Consider the following 23,046-nt stretch of genomic DNA (forward strand, 5'->3'; position numbering starts at 1 on the left):
CGGCTCTGCCTACTCTCCCCCCCCCGAGCCAGAGACCTGCAGCAGTGCTGGGGCTCCCCCCTGCACCGTCCCAGCGCCCTGTGCTCCCCTCTCCGGGGCCAGCGGGCGAGGTTGCACTGGTCGCACTGTTTATCTGCTGCACACGGGCACCCGGCTGAGAGTACGTGGGACTGGGATCCACTCCATGCTCCGTGGTGTCTTCTCTAGCGTGGCCCTGGTGCCACCCTCCTGTCCACTACTTGGCCTGAATGGGCCCTCAGGGACTTGGGGTGCAGTGTACAGGGGTGAGACTTGGAGACCCACATGCTGTCGCAGCTTCAGAAGGCGGGTTGTTTCGAAGACACTCAGTCCAGTGCGAAAGGAATGTGCGCTCCCTCAGCTGCTCGGAGATTGGACAGTGGAGGGAGGAGGGGACCCACTGGATTTCCACCCCACCACAGCTGCCACTGACAGCGGGCACCCTTCATCCCTGCTTATTAATGTGTATATATTTACATTTTTATGTAATTTCCCCAAGCTTAATATTAGCATCTCCCATATTGTTACAAAAGTTTTTAGATGCTGTAATTTTTCACAATTATCCAATATGCCATAACTAGTCTTTTATTGTTGAGTATTTATAATATTTCCAGTGTTTTCTTCATTACAGCAGTAAAGGGAACATCTTGTATATAAATTCCTAGATGTGGAATTGATTAAAGTGCAAAGGTTTAGTTTCTGGATTCCCCCTGCCCCTCCTTCTAGAGGATTACCAGTTTAGCCTGAAGAATGGGGTTCACTTTTTTTTTTTAGATTGATTTATTTATTGAAAGGCAGAGTTACAGAGAGGCAGAGACAGAGAGAGAGAGGGCTTCCATCTGCTGGTTCACTCCCCAGGTGGCCGCAACAGCCAGAGCTGCGCCGATCTGAAGCCAGGAGCCAGGAGCCTCTTCCAGGTCTCCCACGTGGGTGCAGGGGCCCAGGGACTTGAGCCATCTTCTGCTGCTTTCCCAGCTGCATTAGCAGGGAGCTGGATCAGAAGTGGAGCAGCCGGGACTTGAACTGGCGCCCATATGGGATGCCAGCACTGCAGGCAGTGGCTTTACCCACTACACCACAGCACCAGTGCCATCGGTTGCTTTTTAAAAAAAAATAATTTGAGAGGCAGAGAGAAAGAGAGCTCCCCAATGTCGGCCACTGCCCAGGCTGGGCCAGGGAAGCCGGGGAAGCCAGGAGTGGGAACCAAGCCAGGCCTCCCCCGTGGGTGGCAGGTACCCAGGTACTTGGTCTGTTGCCTCCTTGATCTGTCCTCCCAGGGTGTGCACTCGTAGGAGCCGGGATCAGGAACAGAGCCGACTCAAACCCGAGCCCTGGTGTGGGACCAGGGCGCCCCACGTGGTGGCTTGGCCGCTGCGCTGAAGTCCCTGTCCCAGCTGCTTGCTTCGAGCCTGGGTGAGGCTGTGTGCTCACCTCCACCCTGAGCTGGTGCACAGATGGGTGCGCAGTGGCTGGGGGGCAGAGGGTAGTCAGAGACCACAGGGAGCAGGGAAGCCCTCCTCCTGCCCCAGCTCCTGTCCTGGGCCGGGGAACAGGCCATTGCGTTTGCTCTCCTCTCAGTCCTCGCTTGCCAGCCCAGCCAAGGACCTCCGTGTTCAAACAGCAGCCGGCACTGATGGCGTGCCTGATACGTGTAGAACTCAGGATTTTGGAGCCAGGTGGGATATAAAGATTGGAAGTTGGCAGCTTGGGAGACGGAGGTGTGGGGGGAGGCTAAGCTTGCAGAAAGCACCAGCACTGGGAAGCAGGTCCTGTGGCCTGCCTGCAGGCCCCCACCCCGGGGGCCCCTGAGATGTGATCGCTGGTGGGTGCCGTGCAGGTGCCTGGCGGCTCTGCTCCCATGTGTGGACACAGCAGCGGCCTGTGGGGGTGGAGGCTGCTCACTGTCTCCCTGTGGGCCCAGGAGGTGGCCGTGCCTCTAATCCAGTGGCCTGGGACACAGGTGAGCCCATCTCTTCTCCTTCCTCAAGGGCCCCAAGGCGGATGAACCTGGCCCAGCGTTGGGGGTTGGGAAAGCAGGGACTGGGTGATGGTCAGATGGAGGCGAGCTGGACATGGGTGTCCCCTTGGCCCAGCATAGGGCCACTGCCATCAAGGGTTCTTTTTGTGTCTCTGAGAACCTGTGTCTTGTCAGAGAGATAGACCCCACCCCTCAGGGCCTGGCTAGAGAGTTGAGGGGGCTGGGAGGGTGTGGTATTTGGGGGCCTCTGCAGCTCTGGCACAGGCTCCGTCAGGTGAACCTTGCACCCTCCACCCTCTTGCCCAGAGTGGGGCCGCACCTCTGTGCGTTACCCCACGTTGCTTCTCTTTAGGGTGTGGTGCTGGGGGCGGGGCCTGCATGCTGGGCCCTGCTGCTGTTGGCGCTGGCTGCGTTGCTAGAACAGAGTTTTAATTTGGGGCTCCATTATCAAGTGAGGAAAACCAGTTTTTCACTTGAGAGGATCTGCGACACGGGTACATATGTAATTGCCGATTTCCGCTTTTCTTCCTTTCCCTCGCGTTCTTTATCCGTAATTTAAAATTTCACAGTCCCCAACGTGACCGTTTCTCCAGGACGTGTTCGATCCAGCAGGCGCTAGTTGAACAGCTGCTCTGTGTTTCACACGGGGCAGCCCGGGGCAGCGGGCCAGGGGGAGCAGCAGCAGAAGGCCCAAGCCCCTGGCCCTGCACCCGCGTGGTGCGACAGTGGCTCTGCCTCTGCCAGGCTGTGTGATCGCGGGCTGGGCCTCGCTGTCCTCACCGTGACTTCCCAGAGTGCCTCGCAGCCTTGCAGGCATTCAGCACGTGCCGCTCGCCCTCCTGACTCTGTTCGTGGTTGCGGCAGGGGCGGGTCCTCCATGAGCGGCTGCTGATCGGCCAGCGTTCGCCGGCTCCAGTTCTGCTTCGGGCTGGCCGGAGAGCCCCCCCCAGCTGGGCAGCATGGCTCACCAGCACGCCATGCCCGTGCTTCCAGCTGGCGGCTCTCCAGCCCGGCGCATCTACGGTCCTCGCGGCTGGTCACGAGCGCAGGTGGCTATCGCCTGTGTCTTTAATTTTTAAAAGGGAGAAATGAATTGATTACTGGAGGGTGAGTGTCGGATGCTCAGAATGTGAGGGAAAAACCCCAAGGGGAACTTCAGAGGCGTCTCAGTAGGAGCGCAGCCCACATGGAAAGCTGGCCAGTGTCCTCGGGCAGATGGGGGCACCTGGAGGAGCAGGTGATGTCAGCTGTCCCTCCTGGGGCCCCTCCCGTGTCCAGGGCCCATGACTGCCGCACAGACAGCCCCGGGAGCTGCAGCGCAGGCCCGCGTGGGGCAGGCAGTCCCTCGGCACGTGTCTGCCGCTGCTTGCATCCAGGGGCCCTTGACCTGCCCACAGCTGCCCTCCTCGCTGAGCTGTCTGAGGGACGCCTCAGAACCTTCCCCGCTGGGGAGACTGTCCTAGTGGCCCAAGAGAGCCCTACGCACTTGCTGCCCCCACCCTCTGGTCCTCGGTTTCCCCTTCTGAGCAAGGGGCTGATCTCTGTGACATACACGCGCACAGGAGAGCCCCGGTCTTCAGTGGGGAAGGGCTCGGCCGTGGCCTTTGGTGGGCGTGGCCAGGCAGCCCCTCTCCCAGAGCAAGGGCAGGGGGAGGCTCCGAGACCTCACAGCCTGCCCCCAGATGCCAGCTCCACTCCATCCTGGAGCAGCTCCGTTTGGAGTCATTCAAACACTGAATGGCTGCTGGGGGCCCAGGTGGCCCAGGGTGGGGGGTCACCCTGCCCCAAGCTCATGGTTGCAGGAGGCAGCTCAGTTACAGAGGACTGATGGGAGAAGGAGCTGGTCATTCTGCTTGACACTGCTGGGAGTCTTGGCTGACAGAGGGTTTTGAAGGATGCGTAGGAGTTTTCCAGACAGCAGGTCAAGGTAGGGCATACAAGGTGTGAGGAACACACAGGGCACAGAGGTGTGGAAAGGTATGATGTGTGTGAGGGAGTCAGCAGGTTTCTCTGGGTGAGGAACGTGTGGGAGCCTGGGTGAGTGCACACACACGTACTCTTGCGCTGAAGAGGATTGGAAACAAGGTCAGCCTGGCGGTTGGCACTGGTCAGTGCAGGACCTTTCCCCTGGCCAATTTTAGGTGTAGCCCCAGTGGAGGCTTTCGAGAGGAGGGAGACCTCCCCGGCATGCCAGCCTGCTTCCGGTGTTGCCTGTAGACTGGTCCCCAGAGGGCTGGGCCGCTCATCACTTGCGTGGACTGTAAAGGGGACGGCGTTCTCCCCAGCATATGGCTATTAAAGCGCGCCATCTTTCAGCCTCATTAAGGAATGTGAAATGCTAATGAATTTAGAGAGGGGAGTCTCGGGGCCTCTGTTTCCTTGGAAACATTTGCGAGCAGGTGCTTTATAATGAGCTGTACCTATTTTAAAAGTGAGCCAGGAGGGCTGCTTTGATAGGCCGGCTCACACGCTGATGGGCACGTGCGAACAGAGCCGGTGGAGGGCAGTGGAGACGCTTTGTGCGCTCCAGTGGTTTCTATAGAAACTGGGCAGGAGAGTTGTTGAGCGCAGGGTTTCCCTTAGGGCCGGGGCCACCTCGGCCCTGCCCCTGAAGACCACCGGCGTCCTGTCGGCCGGCGGGGTGGGCTTCTGCGTGTTGCTGTCATTCTGCCCTCCACGCGTCGCGGCCGCACCTGCTGCTTGGTTTCAGCTGGGCCCCAGTCTGCTTGTTATTTCAGGCCTGGCTGATAAGAATTAACATTTGTGGAGCTAATTCCTCCCCACAGAGTACTTTAAAGTAACTTTTTATTATTGAGAAATTTAAATACATGCGAAGTAGAGACTATTTAATCACCCGGCGGCCAGCGTCAGCAGTTGCAAACTTAGGGCCAACCTCCTTTCATCCATAATCTCACTCGTTTTCCCATCAGGCTCCGCCTCTGCACCTCAACCATAGGATTATTTTGGAGTCAATCCCAGGCATCCATCATCTCATTTGTATATACTTATGTTTCTTTACAAGATAAGAACTTAAACATTATTATACCATGACCCTCCAGCAGGTTGGCAGTAATTGCTTAATACCACTAACTGTCCAATTCTGGTTCACATTTCCCTGGTTGCCTCCTAATTTGCTTTGTACAGTTACCTTGTTCAAATCAGGATCCAAGCGTGGTTGATAAGTCTCTTCAGTCACTTTTAATCTGTCGGTTTCTCTCCTACTTGTGTTCCTTGCAGCTTACTTATTGGGGAATAAATCAGCTGCCTGTCCTTGATTTTTCCGATCACACCCCTGTGGTGTCGTTGGACACCTGCCTCTGTCCCCTGTACTTAGGACTGCAGTGTACACAGGGTCCCCTGCCCCCCAGCCTGTCGTTCCGAGGCTCATCCGTGTTGTTTATGTGCAGGAGCTCCCCGTCCCTGGTTTTGGTCACCTGTGGTCAACGGCCACCAACCGCAGTCTGAAAATATCAAGTGGGTAATTCCAGAAAGACAGAATGTGTGCGTTTCACATCGCATGCTATTCTGAGTAGCCATGAAGTCTCGCTCCATCCTGCCCTGCGTCTACCGTGTCCTTGCTGTGTGAGCTACCCACCCATCATCCCTTAGTAGCCGTGTCGGCCAGCAAACTGACTGGCATGGAGTCACGATGCTTGTGTCCAGGCGACCCTGATTCTTTAAAATGGCCCGAAAGCGTGCGAGTCATGATGCTGGCAATTCAGAGACGCCAAGGGGAAGCCGCTTCCATTTTTAAAAAGTTACCAAACCATTTCCAAAGTGGCGTGCACTGCCCATCCTGTTCCCAGTGTAGGAGAATTTCTGCCTCCCGTCTTCATGTGACGTTGTCCATCTTTGTCACTTTAGATCTGTCTGCTGGGTGTGGCATCTGGTGGTGGCTTTCGTTTCTTTTCCCTGGTCACTAATGATGGCGCCATCTTTTAGTGGGCTAATCGGCCGTGTGGGGACATCTTGTTTGGCGAAAGGTTTGTTGAACATCTATCTGTTCAGATTGTTACTGTTAGTAGTGAGCTCCAACGGCCTCTTCACATTCTGGAATGCTTTCCTCCCATTCTGTAGCTTTTTGTGTCTCAGTAAGACGTCTTGCTGAGGTCACAGAGACTTTGCTCCTAGAAGTTCCGTGGCTTTCACCTGTGCATTGGGCATGTGGTCCGCTTCCCAGCAGTTTCGGCGTGTGCTGAAGGCAGGTGCTGAGTTCTGCTCGCTGGGGTGCCCCGTTTATGTTTTTGTTTTTTGGCGCCGAGTGCTGAGAAGACATCCCTGGCCCCCTTAGAGTGTCTTTGAAGCTTTTGTGGAAAGTCACCTTGCCAGGGAAGCGTATGACAGGTCCTGGAGCCCTCGTGGATGTGGAAGTCCACGAATGCCCACGTCCCTGCGTGGAAGGCACGGTGTTCGCACAGACTGCACACCTCTTCCCACTCGGCGCTAGATGACCTGTGACCCCGTGCCAGTGAACGCCGTGGGAGCAGGTGTCGTGGAGGAGTCAGTGTGTTCAGTACAGATGCAGCCGCCCTGGGCCGCGGCCCCGCCACGCCGTCTGCGACTGAGTCACAATCCAGAGGTGGCTGGAGAGAGGTCTGGGGCCTGGGAACTGGAGACGCTACAGCAGCCGTGTCCCCCCTCACTCGGGTGCGCTCTGCACAGTGCTCACAATGTCTGAAGTTGTGCAGCTCTCTGGGATTTTCTTTGAGAAACCGTCTTCAGTTGGTAGTTGACTGAATGCGCAGACGGCTGACTGTACCCAGCACCCTCAGAAGGTTTTGTGCTCCTTGGTTTACTTTGAGAAGTTGTGGAGCTCTGGGCTTTGTGTTAAAGGCTGTAGTCGGGCCAGCACTGTGGTGTAGCAGGTAAAGTCACCACCTGCAGTGCTGGCTTACCGTATGGGTGCCAGTTTGAGACCCGGCTGCTCCACTTCCGATCCAGCTCCCTGCTATGGCCTGGGAAAGCAGTAGAGGATGGCCCAAGTGCTTGGGCCCCTGCACCCGCGTGGGAGACCCAGAAGAAGCTCCTGGCTCCTGGCTTCAGAATTGCAGATTGGTGCAGCTCTGGCCATTGCAGCCAATTGGGGAGTGAACCAGCAGATGGAAGACCCCACTCTCTGTGTAACTCTGATTTTCAAATAAACAAATAAATAAATTTTTTTTACAAAAGAAATTATTTTTTAAAAGGACTGTGGTCCATTTGGTATTAATTTTGTGTTTGATATAAGGAATGGAAGGAGTTGAATGATCTTCCTGCAAATATTCAACATTCCTGCAACATTTGTCAGAAACATTCTGCTTTTTTATATCTCATGTGGCTAAATATCTGTTTATCTATTTTTTTAATATTTATTTATTTGTTTGAAAGGCAGAATTACAGAGAGGCAGAGAGAGAGAGGTCTTCCACCTGCTGATTCACTCCCCATATGGCTGCTCCGGCCAGAGCTGGGCTGATCTGAAGCCAGGAGCCGGGAGCTTCTTTCAGGTCTCCCAAGTGGGTACAGGGGCCCAAGGACTTGGGCCATCTTCTACTGCTTTTCCAGGCCATAGCAGAGAGCTGGTTCGGAAGTGGAGCTGCCAGGACTGGAACTGGCACCCATATGGGATGCCGGCACTGCAGGTGGCAGCTTTACCCATCACACTTCAGCACCGGCCCCTGTTTATCTATTTTTGTACTCTCTCTTCTGTTCCATTGATTTCTTTGTCTGTCTATGCACCATTGTTTTCATTATTGTGATTTTAAAATTAGTCTTGTAAACCTTCCAATTTTGTTCTTTTTCAATGTGTTTTGACTACTCTAAATTCTTTGTAATTGCATTTCAATTTTATAATCACTCTGCCAATTTTATAAAACAAAACCAGCTTGAAATTTGAATGATATTGCATCTAATCTGTGGAACAATTTGAGAGAGAATTGAACTCTTAATAATTTTGAATGTTCCAATCCATGAGCATCGTATACTTCTTTATTTAATTAAATCTTTACTTTCACTGTGATGTTTTATAGTGTTTATAGTACAGGTCTCTTACATCTTTTGGTCACATTTGTCCCTCAGTATATATATATATATATATATATATATATATATATATATTAAAAATATTTATTTATTTGAAAGGCAGAGAGAGAGAGAGGTCTTCCATCCACTGGTTCACTCCCCAGATGGTTGCAACACCCAGGACTGGGCCAAGCAAAGCCAGGAGCCTAGAGCTCCATCCTGGTCTCCCACGTGGGTGCAGTTGCCCAAGCCCTTGGCCATCATCTGGTGCTTTCCCTGCTCATTAGCAGGAAAGCTGATCAGAAGTGGAGCAGCCAGGACCTGAACTGTCGCTCCAGTACGGGGTCCCGGAGTCACAGCTGCAGCTTAACTCACTCCACCACGGTACTGGCCAGGATTCGTATTTTTGATTCTCTTGTAAATAGTATTTTAAAATTTCAAATTCTAATGGGCCATTGTTAGGATGTAGAAAAACAATGGCTATTTGAATCTTCACCTTGAATTCTGCAGCTGTGAGAAACTTAGTTGCTAATTCTTTTTCCCGATTTGTAAATTCGAATGTTGGACTTCTACATAGATGGTTGTACCATCTGTGAGTAAAGGTGGTTCCAGTTCTTCTTTTCCAGTCTGATTGCCATCTGTCTGTCTGTCCATCCTCACTTCCTCCCCTGCCTCCCTCCCTCGTCTCACTGGCTGTCCCCTGTGGGAGAGTGGAGGGAGGAACTTGCCCGCCTCGGTCTGGTCTCAGATTGCTCATCCTCCCTCACGGTTGGGTTCGAGAGCTCCCGTCGCTATGACGACACTCCCTGTTCTCCACGTTTGCTGAGAGTTCTGGTCTCGAGTGAATACTGAATTTTGTGATAATTTTTCAACATGTGTTGAAGTGACGTGTAGTTTTTCTTTCATATTGTGTTAATGCAGTGGTGAGTTTTATCAGTTGATTTTCAAATATTAGAGCAACCTTGCATTCCTGAAGTGAATGCTACTCTATCATGACGCATTCTCTGCCCCTTTAGATAAGTTGGGGTTCTTTCGGCTAAATTATGTTAGGAATTTTTACATATAAGAGTATGTTCATAAGGGTTGTTGATCTGAAATTTCTGTTGTAGTGTCTCTGGATTTAGCATCGGGGTAATTCTGGCCCCATCAACTGAGCTGGGGAATGTTCCTTTCTCATCAAATTTCTGGAAGTTTGTGTGAAGTTGGAATTATTGCTTCCTAAGTGTTTGCTAGAATTGATTAGTACAGTCATGCTGGCTTCGAGATTTGCTTTGTGGAAATGTTTGAAACTTTAACATTTACCGAGGCCAGCGCTGTGGGTAGAGCCTCCACCTGCCATGTCGGCACCCCATATGGGCACTGGTTCGTGTCCTGGCTGCTCCACTTCTGATCCAGCTCCCTGTTAATGGCCTGGCAGAAGCAGCAGAGGATAGCCCAAGTACCTGGGCCCCTGCCACCCATATGGGAGCCCGGATAAAGCTCCTGGCTCCTGACTCTGGCCTGGTCATTGTGGCCACCTAGAGAATGAACCAGCAGATGGAAGATTTCTCTGTCTCTCCCTCTCTCTGTAACTTTGACTTTAAATAAATAAATAAATCCTAAAAACAAAAGGTGACAGCACATCGAAAAATTATTTATTATTTATATAGCTATTTCTCTTTTCTATGAGTGGTCTTTCATATTTATATCTTTTAAGGAGTTTATCCATTTCATCAAAGTTATTTAATTTTTTACCATGAGAGTTTTCATGATATTATTTTTATCTATACTCTATGGGGATAACACCTTATTCCTCATTCCTGACATTGGTGATTTAAGTCTTTTCTCATTTCTTCCTTCATCAGTCTAACCAGATATTTGTAAATCTTACTGATCTTTTCAAAGTACTCGATATCCATTTCATTGGTTTTTCTCTTTTCTTTTTTTTTTTTTAAAGTTATTGTATTTCTCAGTTTTCCATTGTTGTCACAAAGGACCGGAGGCTGGGAGCCCTATAAAGGAGACAGACTGGGGCTGGCACTGCGGTGCGGTGGCTAACGCCTCTGCTTATGACCCCAACACCCCACAGGGCGCCGGTTTGTGTCCAAGCTGCTCCATTTCTGATTCAGTTCCCAGCTAGTGGCCTGGGAAAGCAGTGGAAGAAGGCCCAAGTGCTTGGGCCCCTGCACCCACGTGGGAGACCTGGAAGAAGCTCCCAGCTCCTGGCTTTGGCTTGGTCCAGTCCCAGCTATTGCAGCCATCTGGGGAGTGAACCAACACCTGGAAGCACTCGCTCGCGCTCTCTCTCTCTCTCTCTGTGTGTGTGTGTGTGTGTCTTCCTCTCTCTGTAACTCCAACTTTCAAATAAATAAGTAAATCTTAAAAAAATAAAAAGTGACAACCACAACAAAAACCACCTGAATTACTGAGCCCATGGCTTTCGAGGCCGGGAGTCTGGGTCCTGGGAACCCCACTGATTCTGCCCAGGGGAGGGGTGTCGCAGAGGACAGCGGCAGGGCAGGAGCACACGTGTGCGTGTGTGCGTGAGACGGGAGAGGGCAGGCAGGGCCGACTTCCTCTTGAACGGCAGCTCTCTCCGGGGCCCCAGGAGCACCACCCTAGTTTCCACTGAGAGCAGGACCCAGTGGAGCCCCAGCTCCTAAGGTCCCGCCACCTTCTGGCATCACCAGCACGAGAACCCTGGCCCCCACGGCCGGCTCTGGCTTCCTTTCCCGTCTTCCGCTTAAACCTTGGGTTTAGTTTTATCTTCCTTTTCTAAGAAAGCTTCTTAAAGTGGAAGCTGAGGTCGCTGTTTTGACACTTCTGTTGTCTAATACAGATATCCAGAGCTATTCATTTCCCTCCAGGTATCTCAGCCACATCATGCACCTCTTGCTATACTGTGTTTTCGTTTTCATTCAATGCAAAGTGTTTTCTAATTTCCTTTTTCATTTCTTTTGGATCATGGATTGTTTAGAAGTGTGCACTTGGGAATCTTCCAGATATCTGTTTGTTATTTATTTCTAATTTAATTCCGTGGTGGTCTCGGAACATACCTTGTGTACCCGAATCCTTTGAGAGCTGGTGAGACTTGTGTGGTGTGCTGGAACTAGGCCTTGGTGAGTGGAGGGAGACAGCCGCTGTTGCTGGGTGCGTCGAGCTGGCCGTAGCCTTCTTTGCCCCTGCACCTGTGTTCTCTGCTCCCTAGGAGCAGCTGAGCTATGGTTTGAATGCATGTGTCCCCCCAGAATTCCCGTATTGGAACTTAAACCCCAGGGTGATGGTGTTGGGAGGTGGGGGTCTTTGCGGGGTGAGTGTCACGAGGGCTCCGCCTTTGTAAGTGGGGTGCATGTTCTTGGGAAGGGGCTGAGGGAAGCGAGCTGGGTTCCCTCTGCCTTCCCTTCTCTGCCGTGAGGACACAGTGTGTGTCCCTTCTGCTGAAGCTGCAGGGGCCTTGACCCTGGCCGTCCCAGCCAGCGAGCTGTGAGGAGTGGTGTGCGCTGTTTATGAATCGCCCGTCTAGGGTATTTGGCAGCGCAGCAGTAATGAGTTAGCACAAGCAGGTTTGTGATGATGAAGAGAGGATTGGTCTACTTCCTTTTTTTTTTTTTTTTTTTTTTTTTTTTTTTTTAGTTCTTGCATTCCCTGCATTTATTTGGAAGCTGTGTTAAGAGAACAAACATTCGGTATTGTTATGTTCTCCTGAGGAATTTGAATCGGCTTTTTGGCTACTGTGAAAGTCTTCTTTATCCCTTGTGATATTGTTTACTCTGAGCTTTGGTTTTAACCTATGCAGTCCTGCTTTATTTTGATGATTATTAGCATGGTATATCTTTTTATATTTTTAACATATTTGTGTCTTTATTTTTAGATTTGTTGATTTATTTGAAAGGGAGGTTACAGAGGGGGAGAGGCAGAAGCAGAGAGAAAGGTCTTCCATCTGCTGGTTCACTCCCCAAATGGTCACAACAGCCAGGGCTGGGCCAGGCCAAAGCCAGGAGCCGGGAGCTTCTTCCGGGTCTCCCACACGGGTGCAGGGGTCCAAGCACTTGGGCCATCTTCCCAGGCACATTAGCAGGGAGCTGGATCAGAAGTAGAGCAGCTGGGACTTGAACCCGTGCCCATATGGGAGGCCAGTGCTGCAGCCACTTAACCACAGCCTCTACGCCACAACACCGGCCCCATGTCTTTATATTTAAAGTGGGTTTCTTTTAGATTGTATGTAACCGGGTCTTGCTTTTTAATGTTTGTCCCTATGTAACAATCTCTTCTTTTGAACTAGTGTATTTATCCTGTCTTGATTTAATTTGACTATAACTACGACTGGGTTTAAATCTGCCATCTTGTTGTTGTTTTTATGTGTTCTATCTATTCCCTGCCTCCCTTCTTATCCATGTTTCTGTTGGATTAATGTAGCTTGTTACGATTTCCTCTGATTGTCTCTGTTGCTTGATTCTCTGTGGCTTTGTGTTTTCAGGTTTTTCTAAAAGATAGGTTTGTCTGCCTTCGGCTTATAGCAGTGCACAGATTCTTGGTTTCTCCTCCCGGGGCCTTGTGCTGTTGTGGCATACAGTCCCCGTAATATATTGTTACTGCTTGTGCTGGGAGCAGCCAGTAACTTTAAAATATCTTAATACTAAAAAAGTGTTGTTTGTTTCCCTACCCGTTTACCATTTCCATTGTTTTTCATGTGTTTTTCTCTATACCTCAAAAACTTCCTTTAGCATTTCATGTATTTTGGTTCTGTTGGTGATAAATTATTTCTGCTTTTGTGTGTCTGAAAAAATATTTGCCTTGTCTTTTGTTTAAGAGATTTACACTGGGGAACAGTTGCAGGTTAGTCATCTCTCCTTGCTCTCGGCACTTTGAACGCGCTGTTCTACGTTCTCCAGCCGCCTGGTTTCCAGCGCCCTCCGTTCCCCCGGGTGTACCGTTCTTCCCCTGTATCCCTGGTTCAGGAAGTTTCCTGGGTGTGCCCTGGTGTGCTTTCTCTGTTGCTTAAGCTCTGTTGAACTTCTGTTAACTCTGGGTTTATAGCTTTAATCAAATCTGGAAGGTTGGTCACTGTTTGATTTCTGCTTGACTCCACCCCCAAGCACATTCATAGTAGGCGGATTTGGGGATTTGTGTTACAGTTCACCTATGTCTGGATTTCCTGGCCATCTCCTGTGTAATTTCTACTCTGCTGTTAGTAGCAGACGCGTTTGCTTCGGGGTCTTTGTGAGTGTGGTCCTCCACGTGCTGGAGCCGCTTGGACCGCGTGTGCCTGCTTCCTCCGTCTCTCTCAGCCGTGGACTGTGCCGCCTTCATCTCGGGAGGCATTTCCGTGCTGCTTTCAGGCCTGGTAACTTTGGTTGATGCCAGACACCGTGAATGTTCCCTGCGCATGCTCAGTGTCCACTTGTTCCTCTGCATATTCTTTCTTTCTTTTTTTTTTTTTTTTTTTTTTTTTTACAGGCAGAGTTAGAGAAAGAGAGAGAAAGGTCTTCTTTCTGTTGGTTCACCCCCCAAATGGCCACTGTGGCCGGCGTGCTGCACCAATCTGAAGCCAGGAGCCAGGTGCTTCCTTGTGGTCTCCCATGCGGGTGCAGGGCCCAAGCATTTGGGCCATTCTCCACTGCATTCCCGGGCCACAGCAGAGAGCTGGACTGGAAGAGGAGTAAGCAGGACTAGAACTGGCACCCTAACCAGGACTAGAACCCGGGGTGCCAGCGCTGCAGGTGGAGGATTAGCCTAGTGAGCCGCGGCGCCGGCCCCTCTGCATATTCTTAAGAATTTTTTTGGCTGCAATTGTACTGCTTGGGAATTTTTTGATCTTTTTTTTTTTTTTAAGATTTATTTATTTATTTGAAAGAGTTACACAGAGAGAGAGGAGATCAGAAAGAGAAAGAGAGAGAGAGAGAGGTCTTCCATTCGATGGTTCACTTCCCGGTCTACTACTCCCAGGCCATAGCAGAGCTGGATTGGAAGTGGAGCAGTCAGGTCTCGAACCAGCGCCCATAAGGGATGCTATGCTGGTGCTTCAGGCCAGGACGTTAACCCACTGTGCCACAGCGCCGGCCCCAATTTTTTTATTTTCTTGAAGCTTGATTTTAGGCTTTGCTGGGCAGAAACAAAACAGCCCTTTTCCTTGAGTGCTGTAGGCGGGGCGGTGCCCCGTGGTGCCCTGTGTATTCTTGTTGGGTGCAGGAATGGTTCTTCACACCTGATCTTGGCCCAGAGGCCGGAAAGCAAAGGTTCTTAGTCCTGCACGAAACCTTTGAATTGCGTGCTTATTGCTGTCTGCAGGTTCTTTCCTTGGCCGTGTGTAACATCTGCATTTCGATACACTGGTCAATGTTTGGGTCCTATGCCTCAGGCAGAGGAGTGCCAGTATCCTCGGGTAGAATTGTAACTGTTGTGTTTCTCCTCTCAGTTTTTTTTTTTTTTTAAGATTTATTTATTTATGTGAAAGAGTTACACAGAGAGAGAGGAAAGGCAGAGAGAGAGAGAGAAAGAGAGAGAGAGAGATCTTCTATCCTCTGATTTACTCCCCAGTTGGCCACTACAGCCGGAGCTGAGCCGATCCGAAGCAGGAGCCAGGAGCTTCTTCCAGGTCTCCCATGTGGGTGCAGGGGCCCAAGCACTTGGGCCATCTTCTACTGCTTTCCCAGCCATAGCAGAGAGTTGGATTGGAAGTGGAGCAGCCGGGACTGGAACCAGTGCCCATATGAGGTACCCGCTATGCCACAGCACCATCCCCAGCTTTTTTTTTTTTTTTTAAGATTTATTTATTTATTTGAAAGGTAGAGTTAGACAAAGAGAGAGTCAGACAGGGACAAATCTTCCATCAGCTGGTTCACTCCCCAAATGGCTGCAATGGCCAGAGCTGGGTTCATCTGAAGCCAGGAGCCAGCAGCTCCTGTGGGTGCAGGGGCTCAGGTACTTGGGCCGTCCTCCACTGCTTCCCAGGCAGAGTGGTAGGGAGCTGAATTGGAAGTGGAGCAGCCGGGGCTGGAACTGGCACACATGGCATGCCAGCACTGCAGGCAACAGCTTTACCTGCTAAGCCACAGTGCCAGCCCCCTCACCTCTCAGCTTTCTTAGTCTTTGAAAGTATTTTGTTACATATGTACATATGTGGGATTGCTACTTCTTTCTGGTGAGTTGACACTTCTGTCTTTTCATTCTATGCCTCTTATCCCTGCAGTTTTTCTACTTTGCCTGATGTTAAATATACACACACATATTAATATATAAATATATACATGCTCTAGGTTTCCTTTATTTATAGTATTTTATATTTTTCAGTTTTATAGAAACAGTCTACTTGTTATATTTAAATTGTCTTTTTAAAAATTTTTTTATTTATTTGACAGAGTTAGACAGTGAGAGAGAGACAGACAGACAGAAAGGTCTTTCTTCTGTTGGTTCACCCCCCCAAATGGCCACTGTGGCCGGCATGCTGTGCCGATCCGAAGCCAGGAGCCAGGTGCTTCCTCGTGGTCTCCCATGCGGGTGCAGGGCCCAAGCACTTGAGCCATCCTCCACTGCTTTCCCAGGCCACAGCAGAGAGCTGGACTGGAAGAGGAACAACTGGGACTAGAACCCAGTGCCATATGGGATGCTGGTGCCGCAGGCGGAGGATTAACCAAGTGAGCCACGGCACCGGCCCCAAATTGTCTGTCTTATAAACCAGATAGTCTTGGGTCTTTTAAGAAGTTTTAAAATCCAATCTCACATCTCTTTCGGTTGTTGACTTTAGATGATTTACATTTACTGTAGTTGTTGGTATTGTTGAATTAGGGCCTGCTGTTGTGTGATTCTGTCTTTATCTCCTCTGTGTTTATTCCTCTGCTCCTTCTTTCCTGCCTTCTTTGGGTTATTTCAGTTTTTTTTGTTATATTAATTTATCCATTAACTTCTTTTTTGCGATCTCTCTTTGTATTATACTTTTATGTTTGCTCTAAGGATTTTAATATGTAAACTTAAGTTGTCACAATTATACCTATTGTTAATATTTTGCCACTTTAAATAAAAATAGAGTTCCTAGGGCTGGTGCTGTGACATAGCGGGCAAAGCTGCCACCTCAACACTGGCAGCCCATACGGGCACAGGTTCAAGTCCCAGCTGCTCTACTTCTGATACAGCTCCATGCTAATGTGCCTGGGAAAGCATCAGAGGACGGCCCACGTGCTTGGGCCCCTGCACCCATGTGGGAGACCTGGAGGAAGCTCCTGGCTCCTGGCTTCAGCCTGGCCCAGCCCTGACTGCTGCAGCCATCTGGGGAGTGAACCAGCGGATGGAAGATTCTCTCTCGCGGGCTCTCTCTCTCTCTCTCTCTCCCTCTCCCTCTCCCTAACTCTACCTTTCAAATAAATAAACAAATTTTTTTAAAAAATTCCTCTGACCAGAGGATCTTTCTGCCCCTCCCATGCACCATGTTACGGCTGTGGCACACGCGCTGATGCCTCCCGCACGCACAATGGAACATCTTCTGTTTTCAGTAATCATACATGTCTCAAGTAATGTAACTGGGAGAACTGTGTGCTTCTAGTATTTATGCCACCTGCTGTCGTTTTGGTTTGAAGGCTTCAAGGTGTTGCCTCTTGAGTTTTCCCCACAGGTTTTGGTCATAGTTTGTCACAGAGACACAGAGGCCATGGTGATTGTTCTCCATTTCAGACTGAATTTTGTGCATTTTAAAATTGAAGGTATTGGGGCCGGCGCTGTGGCATAGTAGGCTAAGCCTCCGTCTGTGGAGCCTGCCTCCCATAAGGGTGCCGGTTTGAGTTCCAGCGGCTCTACTTCTGACCCAGCTCCCTGCTCATGACCCAGGAAAGCAATGGAAGTGGTCCAAGTGCTGGGGCCCCTGCACCCACATGGGAGATCCGGAAGAAGCTCCTGGCTCCTGGCTTTGGATTGGCTGTGCCCTGGCCGTTGCAGTCATTTGGGGAGTGAACCAGAAGACGGAAGGCATTTCTCTCTGTCTCTCCCTCTCTCTGTAACTCTGCCTCTCAAATAAATAAATAAATAAATAAAATCTTTAAAAAGAATTGAGGATGTTAATATTACTCTCTTTAGCGCCTGTTGAATAATTTTAATTCCTGTGCCTCTGGTTCACCAATGTTCTCTTGTGCAGCCTCATGGGCTATGGATTCCATATAATGTGGTTTTTTAACCTCGAGCATTGTACATTCCAACTCTAAAAGTTTGGTCTTTTACTGTATCCTCTCTGTCTCTGCTTACCGTGCTCAGTCTCCCCTCTGCCTTCTTAAACAAGTACTATGATCTATATTAATTTTATTTTATTTATTTGAGAGAGAGGAAAGGAAGGAGAGAGAGGGAGGGAGGGGGAAGTCACCCGTCCACTAGGTCACTTCCCAAATATCTGCAGTCGCCGGGGCTGGGCCAGCCAGAGCCGTGTGCCGGGAGTTAGATCGGGATCGCCCACGTGGGTGGCAGAGACTACTGGAGCCGTCATCGAAGGGAGCTGGAGTCGGGAGCAGAGCGGGAGCTCCAGCCTGCACTCCGATAAAGTGATGTGGGCATCCCGGGAGAGTCCTCCCTGCCAAACACCCGCTCCTCCCACAGCTGCCAGAGGCCTGGCCTGTTACCGCTGTCTCTCCCGCTGACCTCAGCTGGGTTCCTGCTGAGTTTGCTCGTTGTTTCTCGGTGCCCCTTCTGTGGAAGTGTTCGTGTTAGGATAGAACTACATTGTTGTCTTCACTAAGTTTTACACTGAGTTTACACTGAGTTTACACTGAGTTTACGGAATTTTTCTTTTTCTGATTTGTCTTTTTTTTTTTTTTTAATCGTTTTTACACTGGGAAACTTTATTTCCATTTGCCTTGATACAATTTTAAAAAATTTATATTGACATTAACAATGAAAAGACTGAAAACAGCTTAAAATTTCCTGGAACTGGAGCAAGCGTGTGGCACAGCGGTTGAACCGCCGGTTGGGACACCCACACTTGCTGCAGGGGCCCGAGTGTGAGTCTGGGCTCCGCTCCGGGTTCCGGCTTCCTGCTGACACACAGCTGGGAGCAGCCCTGCCATGCGTGAGGGAGAGACAGCTCCTGGCTCCTGCTTCAGCCTCCCAGCCTTGCCCTGCTGGTGAGGCATCTGGGGAATGGACCAGCAGGCGGGAGTTTTCTGTCTCTCTGCCTTCCAAATACAGTTAATTTTAAAAAGGGGAATTCTTTAAAAACTTTTTTCTTGCATTTTTTTGTTCACGAAGTATATTCAATTTTGTTCTGTCATCAAATTACTGGTTCCCTATTAATAAAGCATATCCAGCCAAAGATCCAGCATTAAATTGCTGTGCTTCAAAATCTTAACAGGATTGTATTTGTGTGGTTAAACTACCAGATCAATACAAGGCTAATTTCATTTAATTTTGCTTTCACATTCTAGAGATTGCTTTTTAAGTTAATTTCTTTGTATAATTTAATAAAATATGTACAAAGGTCTAGAGAAAAGGTTGGCAAAGTACTGTCCATAGGCCCAGTCTAGTCTTTGCCCTGTTTTTTTAGGACCCATGAGCTAAGAATGGTATTTACCACTTTAACTAGTTCTCAGACACACACACACACACACACACACACACACACGCACGCGCTGAATATGCGACAGTTACATTAGTGTCTGGTAAAGCTAACATAGTTACTGTCTGGCTCCTCACAGAAGACAAGCGTGACCCTCGTTCTAGAGTGGCACCTGCCAAGCGGGCGCATTCAGGTGAGGGGCGCACCTCTGCCCGGGACCCTGTCCCCACCGTCCCCGCCCGGTCCGGTCCTGCTCTGACTCCGCAGTGGTCCCCAGCACTTCTGCTCACGTCACCGGTCGTCTCCTTGTCTTCCACACGCTTTTCCTGTCCCCCGCTTTGTTTTCTCTTGAACAGTTTCCCCCGAGGACCCCTCTCCCCCAAGCAGGGAGAAGTGCCTCCCCTCTGCTACAGCTGTGTACTGCTGTGGAGTGGGGCCGTTCGGTCAGTGCTGTCTTGATGAACATTGTGCTGCTTCCAGTTTTCTGTCTTTAAAAGTAGTGTTGCTTGTGGCTGGCGTCGTGGTGTAGTGGTTAAGCTGCCACCTGCGATGGCAGAGGCCCATTCCGGTGCTGGTTCCTGTCCCGGCTTCTGATCCAGCTCCCTGCTAATGAGCCTGGGAAAGCTGTGGAGAATGACCTAAGAACTTGGGCCCCTGCCACCCATGTGGGAGACCCAGATGGAGTTCCTGGCTCCTGGCTTTGGCCTGGTCCAGCTCTAGCCATTGCAGCCATTTGGAGAATGAACCAGCAGATGGAAGATCTCTCTATCTCTCCCTCTCTGCCTTTCAAATAAATAAAGTCTTTAAAAAATGATCAAAAAATAAAAGTAGCGCTGCTTTCGGGAACATTGTGTGCTTGTCTTGGGATTGATCCTCAGAGCCGTGTGTGTGTGTGGCCGTGCAGCGATGTGTGTGCGTTTGCTCCGAGGTGCCCAGATCCACCCCCCGGGGTTGTTCCACTGGGCGTTTCTGACAGCGACGCGAAGACACCTGATGCTCACACAGCTGCCTCAGAGTGTGTTGTCAAGCTGTTGATAGCCTAACTAGACGGCTAAGGAATGGGGTCTGCACAGTTTAATCTGTGCGGGACCACCTGCTCTTCCATGAGCTCTGAGCTGCCCGTTGCCCGTGGAGCTGCCCTTTGGCACCCGGTTGCAGGCATGAATCGCGAATGTTTCTCCCAGGTTTGCGTTACTCCACGTGTTGACTTGTTTTCTGACGGGTACAACTGTGGCGGAACGTGCGCGTCTTTCTTCACAGCTTCTGGCTTTGGAGTCACAGCCAGGAGAGCTGTTTAGGCCCCCTTTGGTTGTGTCTGCAGGGCCAGCCCCAGGGCCGCTGTCCTGCGTGGCCAGCTCCTTCGACTTGTGTGATTTAAGTTGCAGAAAGTGGCCCTGCGCCCAGGGAGAAGGGACCTGCCCGAGAGCTCACCGCTCACACCCATGCCCGGCCACAGCACCCGTGTTCCTCCTGAGCTGTAGGTCCTCGACATGCGTGGAAACTGCAGAGAGGCGGTGAGCCTGGTCACGTGGCCCGCACAGGCCCTCAAGCCTGGATCCCCGGGTGTGTGGCCCGGCCTTCCCGCCTGACACCTGACCCTTGCACGTCCCGGGCCAGGAGTGGCTCCTGCCAGCCTCTGGACGTCTCAGGGTGATGCGGTGTTGAGCACAGTCCGTCTCTCTCCCCCCAGGCCCACCATGGTCCCCAGCAGCCCCTCTTTGGAGAGACCAGTGAAGGCCGTATCTCCCAGTGGCCCCGGGCCCAAGTGGCAGCATCTCATCGTGAGGTGCCTTGGCCTCAGGGGTCAGGAGAGAGGCCCTGCAGTCACTGTTCTTTTGTTCCTTTGTCCGTTTGTTCACCTGTCCAGCCTGACCACGTGACTGAAGCATCCACACCCATGGAACCTCAGCAAACAAGCCCAGTCTCTTCACCCTCAAATCACCCAGCTCTGTAGTGTCTTTTTTTTTTTTTAATATTTATTTATTTTATTTAAAAACCAGAGTTACACAGAGAGAGGAGAGGCAGAGAGAGAGAGAGAGGTCTTCCATCTGCTGGTTCACTCCCCAGATGGCCACAGTGGCTGGAGCTGCACCAATCCGTAGCCAGGAGCTTCTTCTGGGTCCCCCACATGGGTGCAGGGGCCCAAGGACTTGGACCATCTTCCACTGCTTTCCCGGGCCATAGCAGAGAGCTGGATCGGAAGTAGAGCAGCCTGGATTTGAACCAGCGCCCATATAGGGTGCCGGCACTGCAGACGGAGGCTTTACCCGCTACGCCACGGCACCGGCCCCTGTAGAGTCTTAAAATCAGTGATGATAATAATTTCTAGTCCATCCTACCCTGTTACGCCTCTACCCTTGGACAGCTCTGTCCATAAACGCACCAGCAAAGCCCACCAGATAGTGGTTCTAGAGCCTCAAGTCTCAGGGTGTGCTTCTGTAGCTACTGCCCAGGCGTAGCTCGACACCGTTGCTGCTGCCCACAGCGCGCAGACCCCGCCGCACACAGTAGGGGGCAGGAGAGCGGGCACTGGAGGGCCTGGGAGGGCCAGCCGAGCCTTTGACTGACAGCAGCTGCAGCCCACAGCTCCCAGGGCTGCCTGCATGCAGTGAGCGGTGGGCAGACTTTAGGGACGGCAGGTGGTTCTCAAACCCCTGGAAGTGTCAGTCTTTCTGCTGTCCCGGGGCTAGGAGCCCCCTCCCCTGCAGGTCTGCCTTGGCCAGCCCGTCAGGGAGCTGCTAGGGAGTCAGGACCCAGCTAGGGAGGCCCAGCCGCCCGCTCCCACGCCCCTGGGATGGATGTGCCAGCTGTTGCGTAATTAAGGTTGCCATAAAACCCAGCAGCTCGACGCACACATGGCTCCCCTGCTCTTTCCCGGGTCACGAGCAGTTGTGGCAGTGAGTAAATCATGTTCGCAGCCATCACTCCAAAGGCCAGCCTCCCACCGACAGCCCCGTTACCGGCAGCCGTCGCCCATTGCACGGCTTGTTTCCCAGCCATTCACTTTTATGACGCCCTAATGAACTGGGCCATTTCCGTCCAATCTCAGAAAATGTTGCAGACGACGGTCTGCACCCTCCTTGGGAAGGTTGTCTTGGGGGACAGGTGGTGTGCTGATGGGCACCCCAGTCGTTCTGCCATGGGCATGGCACATCTCTCTGGGAGAGGCTGCCTCTGGGGCTGTGGTCGTGAGGTCACTTCTGTGAGCCCCCAGCCAGTGGCTGGTACGTGATGGTGCGAGGGCCCCAGCCTTCCTCTATCCTGGGTCATGCCCTGCCGACACCAAGGTGCCCAGGCGGCGGGGGCTCATGATCCCCTCAGGGAGCTGGGATCTCCAGGCACACCTGGAGCCCACCCACAGCTTCTCCATGGACTGCTGGGACCCCTGTGCAGGGGCCGCCTCCAGCGTCGTGTGTTGGGCCAGGTCTTCTGCTCTCTTGGCGTTTGGTGCCCCAGATCTCTGCACTCCCCGCCCCCTGTGATGACGGAGAGAAGCGCCCAGTTCTGACTTGACAGAGGGCAGTGGGCATCCTGGGGGTCCCCGGGGAAGGGGGGCTTAAGTGAGGTGAGACCGGACCCATGCTGGGGCTGGGGGAGCAGGCAGATCTGGGGAGGTGGAGATGGCTCTGGAGTACCCCTCCCCCGAGACGGTGGGGCCTCTGCCCCCCACCTCCCTTTCCACCAGAGTAGATTCCAGACCCTGCCTCTGCGGGGCTGCTTTTTTGTTGTGTCTTGTTTGTAAGTTTTATTTATTTATTTGAAAGGCAGAGCAGAGAGAGAGAGAGAGAGAGAGAGGGATGGAGGGAGGGAGGGAGAGAGGGAGGGAGAGAGAGATCCTCCATCAACTGGTTCACCTTCCACATGCCCACAACAGCCAGAGCTTGTCCGGGCCAAAGCTGGGAACCCAGAATTCCATTTGGGTCTCCCACGTGGGTGGCCAGGACCCAAGGACTTGGGCCATCATCTCGTGCAGAAGCTGAAGTTGGGGCTGTTGCCAGGGCTCAACCTAGACATTCTGATATGGGATCCAGACGTGGGTTCACCTCGTGCCACACCTGCCCCTGTTCTTGGAAGCTGGGTGTTATGCCAGCTCAGGGCAAGCGCTGGGATGGAGATGATGTGTCCCCTCCCAGGCCCTGGTCTGCTGCTGTAGCCTCGGCCCCAGGAGGCTGGACCATCACAGCAGAGCACAGCCCCTCTGCTTCTGGCCACCCATGCCTTGTGAGGCTTGGAACTGAACCTGGCCAGGGCTGCCCTAGAGGGCAAAAGAGGCTCATGGAATCCTGAGGCCTGGGGGCAGGTAGGTGGCGCAGGAGCTGCCAAGGGTGGCCACAGAGGGGCAGCTTGCTCCTGTCCTGCGGGGCAGCCTCTGTGCCTGGACCTTCCCCAGGCCTCAGCACCCCACCTGAAGTCAGCCCCGCCACGGGCAGTCCTGGAAAGGCTGAGCAAGGATGAGTCACGTGTTCCCGGCCCTCTGCCAAGGATTCAGAGGCAGGACGTGGGCAGCTGGGGCTGGGAGAGGCTGCCGCAGGCCCTGGCTCTGCA

General features: G+C 51.8%; 1 protein-coding gene across 5 annotated transcripts in view; it reads left to right on the top strand.

Moving 5' to 3' along the window:
• The window catches only part of WDR25 (WD repeat domain 25), a 145,276-nt gene that overhangs the window by 116,149 nt on the left and 6,081 nt on the right, over positions 1–23,046 (top strand). The window lies entirely within an intron of this gene.

This window comes from Oryctolagus cuniculus, chromosome 20 (assembly GCF_964237555.1).
Source record: "Oryctolagus cuniculus chromosome 20, mOryCun1.1, whole genome shotgun sequence".
NCBI lineage: Eukaryota > Metazoa > Chordata > Mammalia > Lagomorpha > Leporidae > Oryctolagus > Oryctolagus cuniculus.